The following is a 19433-nucleotide window of genomic DNA, read 5'->3' as shown; positions in this document are numbered from 1 at the left end:
CTAGGATGACTAAAAATATTGGGATCTTCTGTGAAATTGAGTGGGGTGCCTAAATGTTGAGGTGAAACAACCAGCCCAGCATGGGAAACTGCAAAAGGGGACAGAATATCCCAACTTCCTGAGCTCTGGTCCCATAAACAGCTTCACAGCTTGTTTCCCACACAGGCACCTGGATTTTGGGGCAGGCAAGGAGTGTTTGTACATGGTCTTGTTTTCCCTTTCCCTTCACATCCATCCACGGCCAGAATGTAAAAATCCATGTGCGTAAATATCCATGTGCATATCAAAGGTATTAAAATGAGAAGGGACTTTGATGTTGGACTCGAGAAAATGCTGCTGACACCACGCAGAGCTGTGGGAATGAGCTGCCTGCTCAGAAATCCAAGGATTTGGAGGACAGACCTTCCCCTCAAGGTGCTTCTTCCCACCCATCACCTGCTCAGGAAAATGAATTTCCCATGGTTAAGCCTTGACTCCTTCTCCTGGGTTTGTGCCACCCCATGAAACTGTCCCAGTATCACCATAACAGCCCAGAATAATCAGAATTTTGGTAATTAGAGACGTATCTGGATGCCTTTGGTTCCAAACCAATTCTCTCAAGAATGACCCTTAAAGCAAAATAAATCAAAAAGAATAAGCAAGAAAAAACAACTCCCTGCACTCATTCGTTTAGGATGACAGATCAACAAACACAGGCATCTTATTTATTTAATTTTTTTTTTTCCTTCACAAGCAGCTTTTTATATCTCCTGACCCAAAATAAGCCCAGCCCCAGCTGCAGTGCCATGTCAAACAGTAATTACTCTATAAAAGGCTGACCAAATGGGGATATTGGTGGGCCAGAGGCACGGAATTATTTTAGGACTCACACAAACTTTCTCTGGGAGTGGAGAGAGGAGCTGTGGGCACAGTGGTGCACCTGAGAAACCAGCAAACACCAGAGGGGTTTTGTTTTTATTTTTCCTGCTTGTTCCAAGCCTCACCACCTGGTGTGAAATGGCTTTCCCAAATTTCAGCTCAAGGGAAAAGGGAGAAAAAAAATAAATAAAAATAGAAGTGAGATCTGTTTACTCCTCAAAAAAGAGGCTTTGCTCTGTGACAGGTTTGGAATTCCTGCCGCACCTCACCAAAAACTTGTGGCAAGAATGGAAGCAAGACCCTTGAAATATTTCATTCTGCTGGGAGAAAACAAAAAAAATAATTTAAATAAATAAATAAATAAATAAATAAATAAATAAAGTCTCATCAAATTCCCAGAATAGTTGGAGGAGACCTCAAAGCTCATCCAGTTCCATGACAGGGACACCTTCCACTACCCCAGATTGTTCAGAGCTCCGGCCGGCTCAAGGATGCACCTGCTCCTGATATTTGGCAATGTTTTGGCAATATTTTGACGATATTTGGCAATATTTTGACAATATTTAGGCTCCCTGAATCCCTCCTGCTGAGCTCCTGATTTAGGAGCCCCTAAATCCCAACTCCCTCAGACCCACAGGAGCCTGAATCCTGTCACCTGCCTTGTGGGGAATCCTAGAGAGGCTCAGTGTCTGAGAGGGGCAGTGCTCGGTTCAGGAACTTGCTCCTGATTTTTGGCCATATTTTAACAATATTTTGGCAATATTTTGACAATATTTTGGCAATATTTTGACAATTTTTAGGCTCCCTGGATCCTTCCTGCTGAGCCTAAAGGAGCAGGAGCCCCTGAATCCCAACTCCCTCATCCCCTCAGATCTTCAGGAACCTGAATCCTGTCACTTGTGGGAGGCTGGGGAATCTCTGTGGGCAATCCTAGAGAGGGTCAGTGTCTGAGAGGGGCAGTGCTCGGTTCAGGAACTTGCTCCTGATTTTTGGCAATATTTTGGCGATATTTTGACAATATTTAGGCTCCCTGAGCCTAAAGGAGCAGGAGCTCCTAAATCCCAACACCTTCATCCCCTCAGACCTTCAGGAGCCTGAATCCTGTCACCTTGTGGGGAATCCTAGAGAGGGTCAGTGTCGGAGAGGGGCAGTGCTTGGTTCAGGAACTTGCTCCTGATTTTTGGCCATATTTTGATGATATTTGGCAATATTTTGACAATTTTTAGGCTCCCTGGATCCCTCCTGCTGAGCCTAAAGGAGCAGGAGCCCCTGAATCCCAACTCCCTCATCCCCTCATCCCTTCAGGAACCTTGTGGGGAATCCTAGAGAGGCTCAGTGTCTGAGAGGGGCAGTGCTCGGTTCAGGAACCCTGCAGGAATCGGTGGAACTTTTCCAGCTTCCAAAATATCCCTGCTCCTTCTGCCATGGGCAAACAGGGTGGAAGAGGAAAGTGGTTTAGTGAGTAAGAACACAGCAAATTCAAAATAGAAGCAGAGGGGATTAAAGCAAATACCCAGAGTGTCCCAGCCTGTGTTTACTGCCCAAATCCTGTGGCAGTTCCTGCTGGTTTCAGGGGGTTCTTCCTGTGTTGTAACTTTGGGATTAAACTTGGCCACTGCAGCTCCCAGGAGGGAAATGCTTCTCCAAGCCATCCTCCAGTCGCAGAGCCCAAGGCACCAAACTGCACGTGGATTTTTGCTGGAAGGGCTGGGAGAAAGTGGCAGCATCTGCCTGACGTGAAATTCCCATCCTTAATTAGGGATTTCAGAAATAAATCCAGTTTTCCTAGCAGGATGGAGGGTGTCAAAAAAAAAAAAAAATAAAGGGAGGTTTTAATGATCTCAGTGAGAGTCAAGTCTGTTTTCCACTCAATATGGGTTTTTGCACCCAGGAATTTCATAGAATCATGGAATTATTTGAGTTGGAAGGGTCCTTAAAGATTACCCTTTTCACACCCCTTAATTTCAAATGAAAAATTTGTGGCAGCAATGGGTTTGTGTGATATTTCCCAGTAAAAATACACAAATAAATCTGAGTTTAAAAGTTCCCGAGCTCTTAATTCTCAGTTCAATTCCCAGCTGGCACAAGGGACAAGAGGCTGATCCCTCCAGGTGATGGATGGAACATCTCACCTGCAAACAGCTCCTGCTCAGGCTGCTGGCCAGTGGGAAGGAGATGGGTTTAGGATGGCAGATTTTCTGTGTGCTTCTCAAAAAAGGCTTCACCAGCACTGGCAGACCCTGCAAAAGAAGGGAATTCATGGTGAAATCAGAAATTATCTCCAGATTTTCCTCAGCTGCTGAGCACTGCAGAGCCCAGCTCTGGTCACGTGCTGGGAGTGGCCTCAATGTGAATATTTTCCTTAGTTCCTTCCTCTTTGGATATCCCTGATTCTGAAACCTTCCTCTGAACATAACTGAGGTAAGCACAACACAGAAATTGCAGGATAATCGAGGAAAATCATGGAGAATAAATCCGCATACGCTGTGTTCCACGGAGTGGCTTTAGAATGCTGGGGGTTATTCCTTCTCCCTCAGTCTGCCACCAGCACTCAGCTACATGGGAGAAAAGGGATTGAAACGAAATTAAATTACATTAAATACCGTGTCTTGTTCATTATTAACATCTCCTGAACAGTGCTGAACCTCTCACTTTGTGCCATAACCCAAATTTTAGGGACTATAAAGAGCTGGCAGCAGGCTCAGACCTGGGCTAAGTTCTGAATTAAAACCTAAGCCATAAGAACAGCAGTCAGAACCCCAAGTTCTGTAAAAGTTACCCCGGCCCCAAACGCTCCCTGCAGACTTTAAAGGTGAGAGATGTGACAGATGGCTGCTCCTGCAGCACGAGCGATGCAGCACCTCTGTACAAATATTGTACTGTGCAAATATTCATCAGCTCATTCCTGCCACAACGGTGTCAGGTAAGATCATTAACACCACCCCTAATTTCCCTGATAAGTAGGCTGAGACAGGAGGGTGGAGAGCAATGTCTAAACTGAAGCAGTGAGTAACAAAGAGAGCTCTGAGCCATCCTCCCCTCTCAGAGTCCATGCAGGGCTTTTATTTTTAATTTTTTTTTCTGTTTAATTAAAAAAAAAATGAAATCTTTGGGACAGTTTGACCCCGTGCCAGCTGAAGTTTGACAGCACAAAAAAAAGCAAGCAAACAATGGATTTCAGCTCACACCAGAACTAATGAAGCATTGATGTTACACTGAAATGGGGCTTAGCTTAAGTATCCATTTTTAACTCTCAGCTGAAGTGAAAACATTAATTCATGCAAATCAATGTTCCCTAAACAATAATTTTCCTCTAGAATGTTTCTTCTTTTTTAACACAAACTCTTATCTAACAGAACCCATTTAAAGGATTATATCTGCAGAGTTCAGCAATTAGCTCTGTAAATTGTTTTCCTTGAGTGTAGGGAAGGTTCCATTACACAGTGAAATATAAAGTGTATGCTATAGTCCATGAAAACCTCTCTTGGAACGATGATTATCCTTCAAAAAGGCTGGGATGAGGGCCAGATTACCAGAAAGAACTCAAGTTCTATTTGTACACCCAAAGTCCCCCTTTATTTCATGTGAGTATCCACTTGCAGCCCATCTTCAGGGGTTTTGAAAGGTAATTGCTTCTGTGGAACACCCACAGGTGGAGTTTTCCCTGAAACACAGCCCTGAAAATCCACTCTGAGGGATAAACAAGCAAACAGGAAAGGAGTGCGCAGAAACAGGGGAGGGATGTGCATCAAACAGCTAAAAAAAAGGTGGGAAAGGGCACTGAGGGCACTTCAGATGCTGCTGGAAGTGAGGATGGAGAGGCTCCTCCTCATCTGACTGCAAATCCTGAAAATCTCGGGAGAGGTTTGTAGAACAAAAGTGCAGAGGGTGTAAAAGATGGCTGGAAGTCACCTGAACCACCTGAATCGCTCAAATTGTTGCTTAACTAAAAATGGAATTGAGCTTGAGGATCCTCAGGATTAGAAATGCCACAGCCTCACTGAGCTGCACCACCCTCCCAGGTCTGGGCGTCCTCCTCTCCTTAAATCCAACCAGAATTTCTCCTGGAGTGACAGAAGGGTTTTTTCCTGTGGTTTGGAGGCAGCTTCATTCAACCAGGGCACTCACAGGTGACACCAGCACGACACCCTGAGCCTCAAGAGCCTGCTTGGCACAAAACACAGCCCCTTCTCCTTGTTTTCCATGGATGCCTTGGTTGTATCCATCCATCCATCCATCCATCCATCCATCCATCCATCCATCCATCCATCCATCCATCCATCATCCATCCATCCATCCATCATCCATCCATCATCCATCCATCCATCCATCCATCATCCATCCATCATCCATCCATCCATCCATCCATCCATCCATCCATCCATCCATCCATCCATCATCCATCATCATCCATCATCATACATCATCATCATCCATCCATCATCCATCCATCCATCCATCCATCCATCCATCCATCCATCCATCCATCCATCCATCATCCATCCATCATCCATCCATCCATCCATCATCCATCCATCCATCCATCCATCCATCCATCCATCATCCATCCATCCATCCATCCATCCATCCATCCATCCATCATCCATCTATCCATCCATCCATCATCCATCCATCCATCCATCTATCCATCATCCATCCATCCATCATCCATCATCCATCCATCCATCCATCCATCCATCATCCATCATCATCCATCATCATACATCATCATCATCCATCCATCATCCATCCATCCATCCATCCATCATCCATCCATCCATCCATCCATCCATCCATCCATCCATCCATCATCCATCCATCATCCATCCATCCATCCATCCATCCATCCATCCATCCATCCATCCATCATCCATCCATCCATCCATCCATCCATCCATCCATCCATCATCCATCTATCCATCCATCCATCATCCATCCATCCATCCATCTATCCATCCATCATCCATCCATCCATCATCCATCATCCATCCATCCCTCATCCATCCATCCCTCATCCATCCATCCATCCCTCATCCATCCATCCCTCATCCATCCATCCATCCATCCATCCATCCATCCATCCATCCATCCATCCATCCATCCATCATCCATCATCCCTCCATCCATCCATCCATCATCCATCATCCCTCCATCCATCCATCCATCCATCCATCCATCCATCATCCATCCATCCATCCATCATCCATCATCATCCATCCATCCATCCATCCATCCATCCATCCATCCATCCATCCATCCATCATCCATCCATCCATCCATCCATCCATCATCCATCCATCCATCCATCCATCCATCCATCCATCCATCCATCCATCATCCATCCATCATCCATCCATCATCCATCCATCCATCCATCCATCCATCCATCCATCCATGCATCCATCCATCATCCATCCATCCATCCATCCATCCATCCATCCATCCATCCATCCATCCATCATCCATCCATCCATCCATCCATCCCTCATCCATCCATCATCCATCCATCCATCCATCCATCCATCCATCCATCCATCCATCCATCCATCATCCATCCATCCATCCATCCATCCATCCATCCATCCATCATCCATCCATCCATCCATCATCCATCCCAGCAATCCAGACCCTTACAGCAAACCCTGATTCAAGTCCTCAGTCCCAAAACCTCAATTCAATCCACGTCCTGGAACACACACGAGGTGGTGCCAGGCACACAGAGAGGACAAATTGCCCAGAATAAAATCCAGGAACCCCAATTCCTCATCTTCCCTGTTACCTGTGAGACCAAACATCTTTTGGGGATGAAGAGAGAAGCAGAGCTCCTGACACAGAGCAGTCCCACGGGGTCTCAGCCCAGCTGACCAATTTTGGAGCCTCCCAGAGCTTCCACCATTTCCACAGTGACTTACGGAGTGAGAGCCAGCTCGGAGCAGCCACAAAACACAACCCTGATTTATTCCAAACCCATTCTATTTATCGCTGTCACTTCTCTTTCCCATGCCAACATGCACACGCTCAGGAGACAGACACATTTCCATGCTCTCAGCTGGGAATCGTGTTCCTGCAAGGCTGGTGGATGATGCACAAACTGTCTCTATTTGTGTCCCCCGTTTCAGATGGCAGGGTGCCCACCAAACAAGCTGATTATCACTTGCCCTGGGCTATCAAGGCAAGGCAATGGTATGTTTAGATCAGCAAACTGCATAACAATATAAATGTCATCTATTCCACGAGAAGCTTTGGCAGGATTTTGCATCTTGCTCCTCTTTGCGGGGATGTGCCAAAAAGAAACATGAAGACTTGCAGGAGGAAAGGGGGGCATGGGGTTCCCACCCCTTCCTGCTTGCCAAGACACGTTGTGCAGCACTGGGTGTCTCATTGTCATCCCCCAGGACCATCCCAAGGTATCAGATGATCCATGAACACCCTGGTAGGGATATAAATATACAGAGAGAGCTCCTTTTTCTGCTCAGCCAGGCTCACAGGCAGAAATGAGGCACAAGCAGCGTGGCTGGCACAGCTCAGGACATGATCTGTACCCTTGCCCAGAAAGGATGGCAGCCAGCCCAAGGAGAGCAGCCCTGGGTGGGCACTGCCCAGGCAACATCTCTGCTGCCAGGGCAAGGCTGCAGCAATGCCCGGCAGCTCTGGTGGAGAATGGGCTCAGGACACTGGGACTGGGACACTCTGATGGACAGTGGGATTGGGACACTGGGATTGGGACACTGGGACTGGGACACTGCAGCTCCAGTGCAGAATGGGCTCAGGACACTGGGACTGGGACACTGGGATTGGGACACTCTGATGGACAGTGGGACTGGGACACTGGGACTGGGACACTGCAGCTCCAGTGCAGAATGGGCTCAGGACACTGGGACTGGGACACTGGGACTGGGACACTGCAGCTCCAGTGCAGAATGGGCTCAGGACACTGGGACTGGGACACTGGGACTGGGACACTGCAGCTCCAGTGCAGAATGGGCTCAGGACACTGGGATTGGGACACTGGGATTGGGACACCAGGACTGTGACACTGCAGCTCTGGTGGACAATAGGCTCAGGACACTGGGACTGGGACACTGCAGCTCCACTGGAGAGTGGGATCAGGAGACTGGGATTGGGACATTGATGGACAGTGGGGTCTGGACACTGGGACTGGGACTCTGAGATTGGGTCACTGCAGCTTCAGTGGAGAATGGGATCAGGACACCGGGATTGGGACACTGCAGCTCGGGTGGATACTGGGATTGGGACACTGGGGTTGGGACACTCTGTTGGAGAATGGGCTCAGGACACTGGGATTTGGACACTGGGATTGGGACACTGCAGCTCGGGTGGACAATGGGATCAGGGCACTGTAGCTCCAATGGAGAATGGGCTCAGGACATTGGGATTGGGACACTGCAGCTGGCCTAGCACTCTTTAGGATCTGATTCCTGCTGCAGACCTGTGTGACATGGAATGAGGGTCTAGGGACAGCTCCTGGTAAGGGAGAGATCCACCAAAAGAGAGAAAAAAGCAGGAAAGGGTACCCAGAAAACCATCCTGGCATGGTGTGCTCAGGGGAACAACAAATTTATATGAATTCACAGCAAAATCCTTTATCCTGGCTACTTATGAACTTGATTGAAGTTTGATTTTCACAGCAGACACTCAAACCCCTTGAATGAACTCTTCCCACCCATTTCTGAGCAAGGTTCCTTCTCTGAGATGCTCCTCACTGCTCTGCACAACCCCACTGCCTCTCGATTTCTCCATTCAAGTCTTGGGTCAATGCTGGAACCACACACAGCAAAATTCCACAGGGCCTCTCCTAAGGAGATTATGCAAAATGTCACTTAGCATAAATTCCTATCTGAAAATGGAAGGGTGCTTTACTTAGTTATGCTAACGAAAAATCAGAAAAGATATTTTGTAGTTCTGATGCTAAAGAGAAGCCCTGAACTTTTTCTTAGTCATGCCTTTCTGCCATTGCATATTCCTCATAAATTCATATTTACAATACCTTCTGTTACCAATTTCTTTTATTTCTGAGAACAGAAACGGCTCTGAAATACTTTTGTTTGCTTAGCAATATCCAGATGCATTAAACTCTCTTACATAAGAGGATTTGTTCTTTCCATTAAAGTTTTCAGGGGAGAGATATTTAAAAGATTATGAAATATGCTTGCAAAAAGAATTAAAAAAAAAAAAAAGAAGAATGTTGGAACATATCCATCAATATTTCAGTATAAATTGTTGAAGCACCAGAATTACATGGTGCAATTATCTCACAGAATGTATAGCTCCTAGCACTGATCTTTATGTTCAACAGAAAAAAATGGTTCAATACATCACAAATGAATGTTCATTAAGTTGTTGGGGAGAATTCTGTCATAATTGAATAATGGAACGACTGCACCTTGAGCATCTGCTTCAAAACTCTGCTGCTCTGACTGGATCCAGCACAAGGGGCCTTTTATAGGACATTTCTGCCAGCACCAAGCTTTGTACAAAGTCAGATTTGTTCTGATTATAATGCCAGATATTTTCTGATTATTATTTTCTGATTACTTTTATGATTTGTTCTGATTATTCACCACAGATCTGATTTGGACTCTCCCTGTAAGCAGTTCAGAATATCCAACAAGTCAGTGGCACTTTTGATCCCTGTGGGTCAAACTCAGGATATTCCAGGATACTTCAAATGAGCTGGACAACTGCCTCCAAGAAAATATTGTGTAAAAGGGCTTGGATTTCTCTCAAGTTTTGGGGTTTTTTAAAGAAATTAGTGTCAGTTGTGTTACTAGGTCACAGAGTCTATTATTATTATTATTATTATTATTATTATTATTATTATTATTATTATTATTATTATTATTATTACAGTGAGCAGTGCCACACTGTACATGGAATATTGAACAAAATTAGTGGCACTTCTGATCCTTGGGGTTATAACTCAGGATATTCCAGGATACTTCAAATGAGCTGGACAACTGGCTCCAAGAAAATATTCTGTAAAAAGACTTGGATTTCTCCCAAGTTTTGGGGTTTTCAAAAGAAATTCAGTGACAATTCTGTTAATATGTCACAGAGTCTTTTTTCAGTATTATTATTGTTATTTTGATGATGATGATGATGATGAATATTATTATTATTATTTTCCCTCATATTCTTCCTTTGTAGCAACAGCTCCCATCCCCTGATCCAAAGTGTTTGGTGCCCTAGAACAGAGGCTGGGCAGAGCTAAAGAATAAAGCAGGGATTTATTAAAAGGCCTCAATGGATCCACCTTGGGCAGCACAAGAGCCCAGCCAGGGCTGCACCCAAGATGAACCCAAAATGGTCACAAAATGAACCCAAAATGATCCCAAAATGAACCCAAGATGAACCCAAAATGGTCACAAAATGAACCCAAAATGGTCCCAAAATGAACCCAAGGTGAACCCAAAATGGTCCCAAAATGAACCCAAGATGAACCAAAATGGTCCCAAAATGAACCCAAGAGGAACCCAAATGGTCCCAAAATGCACGAGCGCTCCCGGGGTCTCTCCCTGGGATCAGTTCTGCTCCATTTGCATCTTGCAGTTCATTGTCCCATCCCAGCTTTAGCCCATGCAGTCCCATCCTTGTTTTTCTCTCTCCAGCCCACGGGGTTTGTGCTCCTGGGCTGAGATTTGGATCATTTGTCCTTGGTGCCCAGCTGGAGCAGGAATTGTTTTGTCTCCCTGCTCTGTGCCCAGAGCTCAGCATCCCCTGATGTGAGCCCAGACCCACACACTAAAGCAGCACAGAATGTGAAAAATAGAAAATCCAAAACCTGAGGCATCAGGTTAAAAAAAAAAAAAAAACAACCTGCTGCCAAACAGGGACAGGGTTTGGGTAACGAGCGAGACAAGGAGAGCCCCACCAGAACCCCCATGGCCAGTTTGGGCTCAGCCCCGCTGTGGATGTCCAGGCTGGCTGTTCCCTGGCAGTAAATATGCAAAGTTCCCCCCTGGCACACAAAGGGAGCAGTTTTTCCGCTGCTGTAGATCAGGCCGTGGATAATCAGCCCGCTATTCACTTCCCCGGCGCTGCGGAAGCGCAATCAGGAAAGCATTATGAGCAAAAACCTGCCCTGCAGGGATAGACTTGCTTTAATAATGTTTATGACTTGTCCATATTGTATTTATGTCTGGAAGTTGATTCCTTGGGTTTTCCCACCCTTCCCCCCCCACACACAACTGCCAGCCCCCAAAAGACAATTTGCAAGCTGGATGCTCCACCAGGAGAAAAAGGGGGAAGTGCTGATGGACACTCTGCTCCCTCCAGGCTCAAGATCCCAGCCAGAAATAGCACTTGATTTGATTTTATTTTATTTTTTTTTCCTAACCTCACCTTTTCCTGGAGTGCCTCGTTCAAAACCAAGCCAGTGTTTCACAGATTAACAGGTTTGGCCCTCAAAAAAGTGCAACTCTTTGGGCAGGTGCTGCCCTCCTGTCCTGGAAGCCAGCCAGGATTGATGCCACAGCCAGCAATAATGGGAGAAAATGATTGGAGATTCCCCCCAGAATCTCACAATTTTCTTTTCAAGCCATCCATCTCAGCCTCCCAAATCCATCCCAGAAGAGCCAATCACACAGGCTGGGAGAAAAATCAGGCAGAGATTTGCTCCATCTCCACACTCCCAGACAGCTCCTGCAGCAGGAACCTGCTGGGTTTGCTCTCCCTGGGTTATTCCATGTGGATTCCGCCCCTCCTGCTGCAAAACCTGCCCCAAACTTCCCAATCTTCCAAGGCTTTCAAGTCATCAAACGCTGAAGGTTTGGTTTAATTGTGGCAGGTAAATGTGACGGCAAGGGCAGGCACAGAAATTGAATGTCTAGGGAGGAAGGCACACAAGAATTCCTAAATTGCAGGGATTTCCTGGGTGTTTTGCTGCATTTCCCTGCTGTCCAAGTGCTCTCACGCTGCTGGGAGGCAGGAAAATCCCCAGGCACCTCTGCCTTGGTGGGACCCAGAGCTGGATCCAGGCATGGCCCGAATCTTTAGGCACAAAAACCTTCCCCTGGCTGAGGGCCTGGCAAACCATCCCCTCCTGAGAGCACAGCACAGCCCATCCTGGCACACACACCCCAAAATGAGGCAAGACCAGTAGGATAATTTTGGGACCCAACCAGAATGAGTGTCCGGGCTCCCCAAACTCCAGCAGATCCTCCCAAACCTCCTTGGCTGGACAAAACCACCGCAGAGAGCGCAGAAAAGGAGAAATTTGGATTTTATCCCCGCCCTGGGGTCTCCCCATGGCTCCTGCAGGGAGAGGGAGAGGAGGAATCACTTCCCAAGGCTCTGCTGACCTCTCCCTGCAGCCTGGGCACGCAGCAAGGGCAGGTGGAGGTGAGCACCTGGGGCTCCTGGGCCTCGCAGCTGCCCTGCTCTCAAAGCTTTGTTCAGTTTTACAGCGCTCAAAGACAAAATAAACAAGTCAGTGATGATTTCACTCGCCTGGGAGCCCGTATTTGCCTACCAGAAAAGCCCCCAAAAGCCACAAGCTTTCCTTTTTATTTACCTCTTTTATCTTTGCTTATTTTCTCTGGTGAAAAGTAACCCAACCTTGGCTGGCTGTAAACCCAGGCAGAAACAAAAACCCTCTTGAATTCCTCTTCATTATAAATGGATTGTCAATGTGTTAAATAAATCAGTGAAAATGGAAATCCAAAAATAAATAGCCATCCTGCTGTTGCTATGACAACTCAAATTTTTTACCTGGACAGAGATTTTCTGTTTCACAGTTCGGAATGGCTGAAAAGGAGGGTCACATTTATTTTTTTTTTTTTTTTTTTTTTAATCCTGGCACATTTCACCACCTACCCCCCAACATTAAAAAAAAAAAAAAGGGGGGGATTATTTTTGGTTACTTTTTAGCAAATGAGGGGAAGATCAAAGAGAGGAGCTATTTTTCACTGCAGACAGGAGAAAGGAGACACATTCCATTTACAACAACAGAGCTCAGCCCAGAAAGGACAGAGAGCACGAAAAAAATCAGGATTTCAAGGCTTTCATGTGGCCCTGCCAGGCAAAAGGCAGGGCACGTACAGAGCAAGATTAACATAACTTAAAGCCATATTTTGGCTCATTATTAAGGCAGTTTTGCCATGGGAAAAAGCAACATCACCTCAGAACAGCAATAAATATTTTGCAACTTGTGCCTTTGTTGATGTCAGGGAAATGTGTGTTTAAATGACCCAGACTGCAAAATTAATGCATTTCCTGGTGCTTAAAATGGGAGAACTCAACCCAATTCCCCCCAGATCCATGTGGGAAAGCTCGAAGCACTGAAAAAATCCCATTTTGCAGTGGAATTATCTCCTGATCTACCCCAAGGAACATTCTGGGGTGGGGAATCGAGGGGAATTCACCAAGAGTCACCTCAGGTGTCACCTGGGGCTCCCTGGCCAAGCCCAGCAAAGGCACATAAAGGTCTTTTATTCCATTTGATCTGCTTTAAATAATCTGCTTGTCTGGAGCCTGGTGGGTGGGTGATTCACAGATCAGAGAACACCTTCATCTCTTGGCTGGCACACAGGCAAGGAGCCTTTTCCTTCACCCCAAGAGGTAACAACAACAAAAAAAAAAACCAAAAAAAAAAAAACAAACCCCAAAAAAAAAACCCAGCCAAAAAATACCTTAAAAGTTCAGAGATTCAAAAAGGCAGCTAAAAAAACCCCACTTGGAAATAGCATCCCTTTGGTTTGTTTCCATTGGCCAATCTCTTTGTTAAATAAAATGAATTTTCAAAAAAAAAAAAAAAAAAAATGGGAGTCTTGGCCGAAATGTTTTCTTCAGGATGAAACTTGGTGACTAGTTAAAATAACAAAATAAGAAATAAAAACAAAACAAATCAGACTCAAACAAACAAACAAACCCCAAAATATTCAGAGTTGGGGGTAGGGAAGAAGCAGCACAGAAGGAAAACACTCCCAGTGAGGAATCTCCACAAATCAGCCTTTTCCACCACAAAAAATACCTTTTGTCACAAAATATCTTGACTTGCCTTCAATGGAATGAATTAATCTCGGTCAAAATTCAGCCTAATGGCAAGAAAATGCTAAATACACCCCAAAAATCATCCAATCAAATGCGAAATTCTCACGGAACCATAGGCGGGATAAAGAGCATTCAATGGAATGAATTAATCTCCATCAAAATTCAGCCTAATGGCAAGAAAATGCTAAATACACCCCAAAAATCATCCAATCAAATGCGAAATTCTCACGGAACCATAGTGCAAACTGCCGCACCGAAACGCAGTTTTTTTGTTATTAATGTGTGTTCCTCCCAGTTGCTGGGGTTTTCATGGCTCTCCCCACACACATATGCACACACACAGGGCTGGGGAAAGTGCTCCAAACAAATCTGGGTGTTTGCATCCTGCCTTGCCCGAAAAGCAAAGCAGACTGTTCAAGCAGCAGCCGCTGAAAGCAAGCATTCAATTCTCCTCGGAGGCTCGTTTTCCTCTAAATGGGCCTCTCAGACTCGGTGACAACTCTTAGCTGCTTGAGAGAGAGGGGAAAAAAAAAAAAAAAGAAAAAAACTGGAATAGAGGAAAAAAAAAACAACAAAAAAAAAAGAGGAAAAAAAAAAAAAAAAGAACCTATTTTCCAGTGCAAAGTAATCCCTGCTCCATTGCCATGGCACCAGACATCCGTCTCTTTCTTTCATTGACCAGACGAGGTCCTCCTCAGCCTCTAGCTCCTTTTTTTTTTTTTTTTTTTTTAAAAATAGCATTTTTTTTTTTTTTTGTTCATGCATGTGTGTGTGTGTGTGTGTGTGCTCCTGAATTTGTTTCCTCGGTAGGAAAAGGAGTCATTAAAGTATTAGTTGGGGTTGATTGATTTCTTCGGGGAGAGGAGAAGGGTTTGCGGGGCTTTGTGAGGATCTCAGAGCAGAGGTGCAAGGTTGGAATGAGAAAAGGAAGATGCAGCTTGGCCCTGGGAAAGGCAGAGAGCCCCCTTTGCAGGCTGGGAGCTGAATCCCTTCCGAAAAAACAAAAACTCGGTGATTTCTTCAAGGTATTGTGAGCACCCGTGAAATAAAGGAGGAGGACAATGTAATCTCTCTTTGCTTTTAACTCCAGAGCAGTTTACATGATTGTGCCATGGCTGAGGGGCTGCCGACAGACTGCAGCAGAAAAAGGAGAAATACAAAACACAAAAAGCAGAAACTGAGACAGATTAAAATGAAAAAAAAAAAAGAAAACCGATAAAAATTAAATATATACATATATATACACTCAAAACCAAAGCAGTGCAGAAAATCACACAGAGGTTACCAAAATCACCTTAACCCTGCTCCTTTTTTTTTTTTTTTTTCCTTTTCCTCTTATCCTCCCCTGCTTCCCAGGTTAAGGAAACCCCCAACCCAAGTCCAGCTTTTTGGGGTGCACCACAGCAGTTCTGGTCGGTGACTCAGCATCTGTTGCTTTCTTTTCTTATTTACTGGGTCCATTTCAAAGGCACCTCTGGCTCTGGGGAGGGTTCAGGGTTAGGGCCGGGGGATCTGGAGGTGCCTGGGGGGTTTTTTTGGGGGGCAATGATTCAGCACCTTGGCAGGATGGGTGGTGGCAGCACTCGTGTGACTCTGATTTCCCCATCAGGGCAGGAGAACCTGATGGGTTTTGTAGGGAAAACAAAGGAAATTTTCCCTGACGCAGAGGGAAACACCTTTAGTGCAATTTCTGGAGTTTTTTTACCAACAAATAGCCCCCAACAGGAGCCCTGAGCAGACAGATGGCTCTGAGCTGCCTATTGCCACGCTTCACCTTTGGATTTCACAAAAAAATCAATTTCCAGTGGCATCTGCAGGCCGGGGCAGGAGGAGGGAGCAGGGCCAGGGCTCCCAGTGCCCCCTTGATCCCCCTGGCTCCTGCAGTCTGCTTCTGCTCCTAAAAACCACTGGCTCCACTTGAGAAAATTCACAAAATCTACGCTTTAAAGTTTCATTTTCTACTTTTTAACTCCACATCTTTCATTCCTAAAGACTCCTATGTGCATCTTTCTGTTCAACAGTCCAGCCCACCCTGGCAATTCCTGGAATTGTAACGTGGGTTTTGCTGTTGGATGGCACAGCACTGCAGGGAAAACAACAATGATCAATTCTGCACTCAGCACAGAGCCAGAGGGGATTTGTTACTCCTTGGGAAGTTCCCAGCAGAAGGGGAGGTGGATTTCTGGGGGCAGAGCCCAGGGTTGCAGAGGTTTTTGAGTGGCCCCTTCCCACTCTGCTTCCCCAGAAGGTGTTGGACACCTGATTCAGGAGCACCTGAGGGTGACACCACTGCTCCTGGCATGGTGGCACTTCCCAGAGGCACAGTTTAGCCCAGATTTTGTTATTTAGGTTGCTGGGCACAGAAAGGGGAAGGGAGAAGGAGAAGCAGAGGGGTGAGGTGATGTCAAACACATTCCTGACATCATCTGGTCACCCTGAGTCCGTTCACTAGCCAGGAATTCCTCCCAGCCAAGGCCAAGAGGACACTTTTGTTGGGGGCACGAGGGACAAAGGTGCCTTGCAGTGTTCTGGATGCTTTGGCACTCACACATCTCAAAACTCATCTCCCACCGCATTAAGGAAAACGCGTCTCCCCCAGTTGGCACAACTGTGAAACCAACCCCGGTCTGACACCTCCCTGAGCGCCAGGAGCTGGCACAGAGAGCCAGCAGGAGCCTCCTGCCACCCCATCCCAGGGTCAGCATCTCCTACAGCCCTCAGGAGGAGCCTCCTGCCACCCCATCCCAGGGTCAGCCCTCAGGAGGAGCCTCCTTCCATCCCATCCCAGGGTCAGCCCTCAGGAGGAGCCTCCTGCCATCCCATCCCAGGGTCAGCATCTCCTGCAGCCCTCAGGAGGAGCCTCCTGCCATCCCATCCCAGGGTCAGCATCTCCTGCAGCCCTGATAAACACAGGAGACTTTCCTATTCTTTTTCTGTTCCAGGAGATTCTGGCCTCCAGGAAGATTCCCTGGTTTGTTTTACACTCAGCAGTGGGTCCAGCTTTCACATTCAATCTCTAGCACCAGGAACTGCAGTAAAGTGAGCCCAGGGAGGACAAAAGAAGAGAGAAAACTGCTCAGCTCATGGCTGTCCCTGGAAAGGATGGGTCAGTAAGGGAATGCTGCTTCCTTAAGCTGGGAGCAGAGGGAATTATGAGATCTCTCCCTGCTTTTAGTTCTCTCTTCCATCCAACTCCAGTCTGTAATTTAACACCTTCCCTGGAATATTCTCCTGCCTCCTCTTTAACGTCTGGGTAGAGGTTATGAACTCCAGTGTGGTTCCTGCTGCAAAAAAAAGAAGGGAATGCCATGGAGCAAGATGGCAAATGTTGTTCAATTATTCAGGAACTCAGTTGTGCTCGACGACCTTTATGATCAGACTCAGTTTCTGGAAGGTGGAGCTGGGACGTGGATGTAAATGTGGCTTTGAACTAAAATTTTGTTCCTACACCCAGAAAAAAACTCTGCACTAATTCCAGCCCTGAAGGAAGCTCCAACCCTGCTGTCCCATCTCACTCCCTCACCCCACATTCCATCACAGATTTGCTCTCTGCAACCAGCACCTGATGGGATTTTTTCTTTTTTTCCTTGCTTATTTTTCTACTCCTGCCTCACACAGCCCCTCCCGAGGGTATCCCGGGATTGCCTCTAAAACTGCCAGGATTTTTATGCAGACAAATAAAATGTAAAGCACGACCAGACCACGAGGGCAGCATTTCACATTTCACACCTTGGCCTCTCCCAGGCACAAACCAGCAGCAAGAGACGCTGAAAATAGAGCCAGGTCAAATATAACCGGGGTGAGCTTCACACAGAGCACACCTGACACCGGGCTGAGTCCAAAGCACAGCACAAGCACACCCTGTCCCTCATTCCAAGCAGCTCTTTCGACCTGCAGGACGCAAATGATGGGATTTGCCCAAATCCCATTGTCTGCGCTCGTCTCCACTTCCCTCCGTATCCAATTCCGCAGACAGCCAGAAGAGGGGGATCACATACAGGGCTGACCAAAAGGTGACTTCAGCGCCAGAAGCCGTTTTCCTTTAACAGATTTTTTTATTAATTTAAATTTGCCCTTTCCCCACTCTAATTCCCACTGGTGACAGGGGGGGGAAAAAAATCCTCTCCAAGAATCTCGTGTGAACAAAGCTTCAGTCAGTGAGGCGAGGTGGTAACAGAATAATTTATGGTGGTTTTAGGAGGAAAAGTGTGGGTTTGAGTGAAATCACACTAAATTAAAAAGAAAAAAAAAATTACTTCCTGAGGAAAAGTAATACTGGAACGAAAAAATGAATAACAATGGAAAATAATGGGCCTCTGAGCAGCTCTTGTGGACCTGATTCAGGTTCCACAAGTTCCAATAAAGTAGCAAAATACTGACAAACAGCCTGGCTGGTACAGAAATCACATCCATCCTTCTTTTTCTCAATTTTGGAGGGAGAAACAACAGCACAGCCCTCAGAGAGAACAGGGCAGAAACTTCCCCAGTCCTTCCTCAGGAGGGGAGAAGCCAAGGCCTGGGTTTGACACTGCCCACAAGGAGCAAAAGTCTGAAATTCTCCTGCCAAAATCCTGGAATTCAAGGGAAAACCTTGAACCCTGTAGTCATTAGGAGACAATTAAGAATTGATCAGCTTTCCCTGCCCCAGGCTGCAGCCTCACAAGTCACCCTCCCCTCTCTGCTGCCCTGCACCTGCCCCTACTCCCATTTTCCTCCCTCAGGCATTCCAGGACACCCCACAGCTCCCAAATCCCTGCTTTTCCAGCACCCCCAAGGCCACAAAAGAGTGCAATTCCTGCTTTGCAGGGATTTGCCTTTCTGCCTTTGAGTGCTGAATTCAGCAGATTCTGGCACCACAGAGAAGTGGATCAGGCACCCAAATCCTGTAGGCTGCCACACAAATCCTTGTCATTGTCCCTCAGTTTGCTTCTGGCAGGTTGATGCAATGCATTACCGTACAGAAAATTTAAAAAATAAAAAAAAATCCCCCCAAAAAACCCATTTAGATGTTGTGGGACATCAAAAATGAGGAAGGATTGATGCTGATTTAGCCAAGGTGGGACCCAGGTGTTGTCCAAGAAAAGCTACCCCCAAAAAAACCCAAAAATTAAATCTATTTTCCCTGGCTTACTTTCACAGGAGAAAGAAAGCAGCTTCAGAAATAATCCAGGCAGACCCCTGGGGAGAAGGAGGAGGAATAAAAAAAGAAAAAAAAAAAGGAAAAAAAAATAGAAAAAGCCAAGCAAAGCAGCTCCTTCTGGTGTTCCCAGCCCGGGGGAAGGAGGGGGCGAGTCTGGCAGGGAAGGGCCGAGCCGGGGCGGGATGGGGCGCACCCGCTAACCCGGACAATCGGATGAGCAGCGTTTGTCAGGAACAAAAGCCATCTGCCGAGCGCGACAGCAGCGGCGACAAAGGCGGGGCAGCCCCGGCGAGGTGCCAGGGTCAACGGCATCCCATGGCCCGCAGGGATCGATAATGCTAAAAAACCCCGACGGGAAAATCGCTGCGAATGCACTTCAGGAGGGATGGGGATGATGGAAAACCCCGGTGTGACACTGGGCAGC

The 19433-nt window shown here is 46.5% G+C and overlaps 1 long non-coding RNA gene across 2 annotated transcripts in view; it reads right to left on the bottom strand.

Annotated features, from left to right (window-relative positions):
* Window positions 1-19433, bottom strand: part of LOC136565668 (uncharacterized) — a 115236-nt gene that overhangs the window by 80295 nt on the left and 15508 nt on the right. For both annotated transcript variants that reach the window (XR_010784897.1, XR_010784896.1), the window contains exon 3: window positions 2991-3098. This is a non-coding gene — a long non-coding RNA (uncharacterized lncRNA). The remainder of the gene's footprint in view (window positions 1-2990; window positions 3099-19433) is intronic.

This window comes from Molothrus aeneus, chromosome 22, assembly GCF_037042795.1.
Source record: "Molothrus aeneus isolate 106 chromosome 22, BPBGC_Maene_1.0, whole genome shotgun sequence".
Lineage (NCBI taxonomy): Eukaryota > Metazoa > Chordata > Aves > Passeriformes > Icteridae > Molothrus > Molothrus aeneus.
This window is presented reverse-complemented; position numbering and strand designations above follow the sequence as displayed.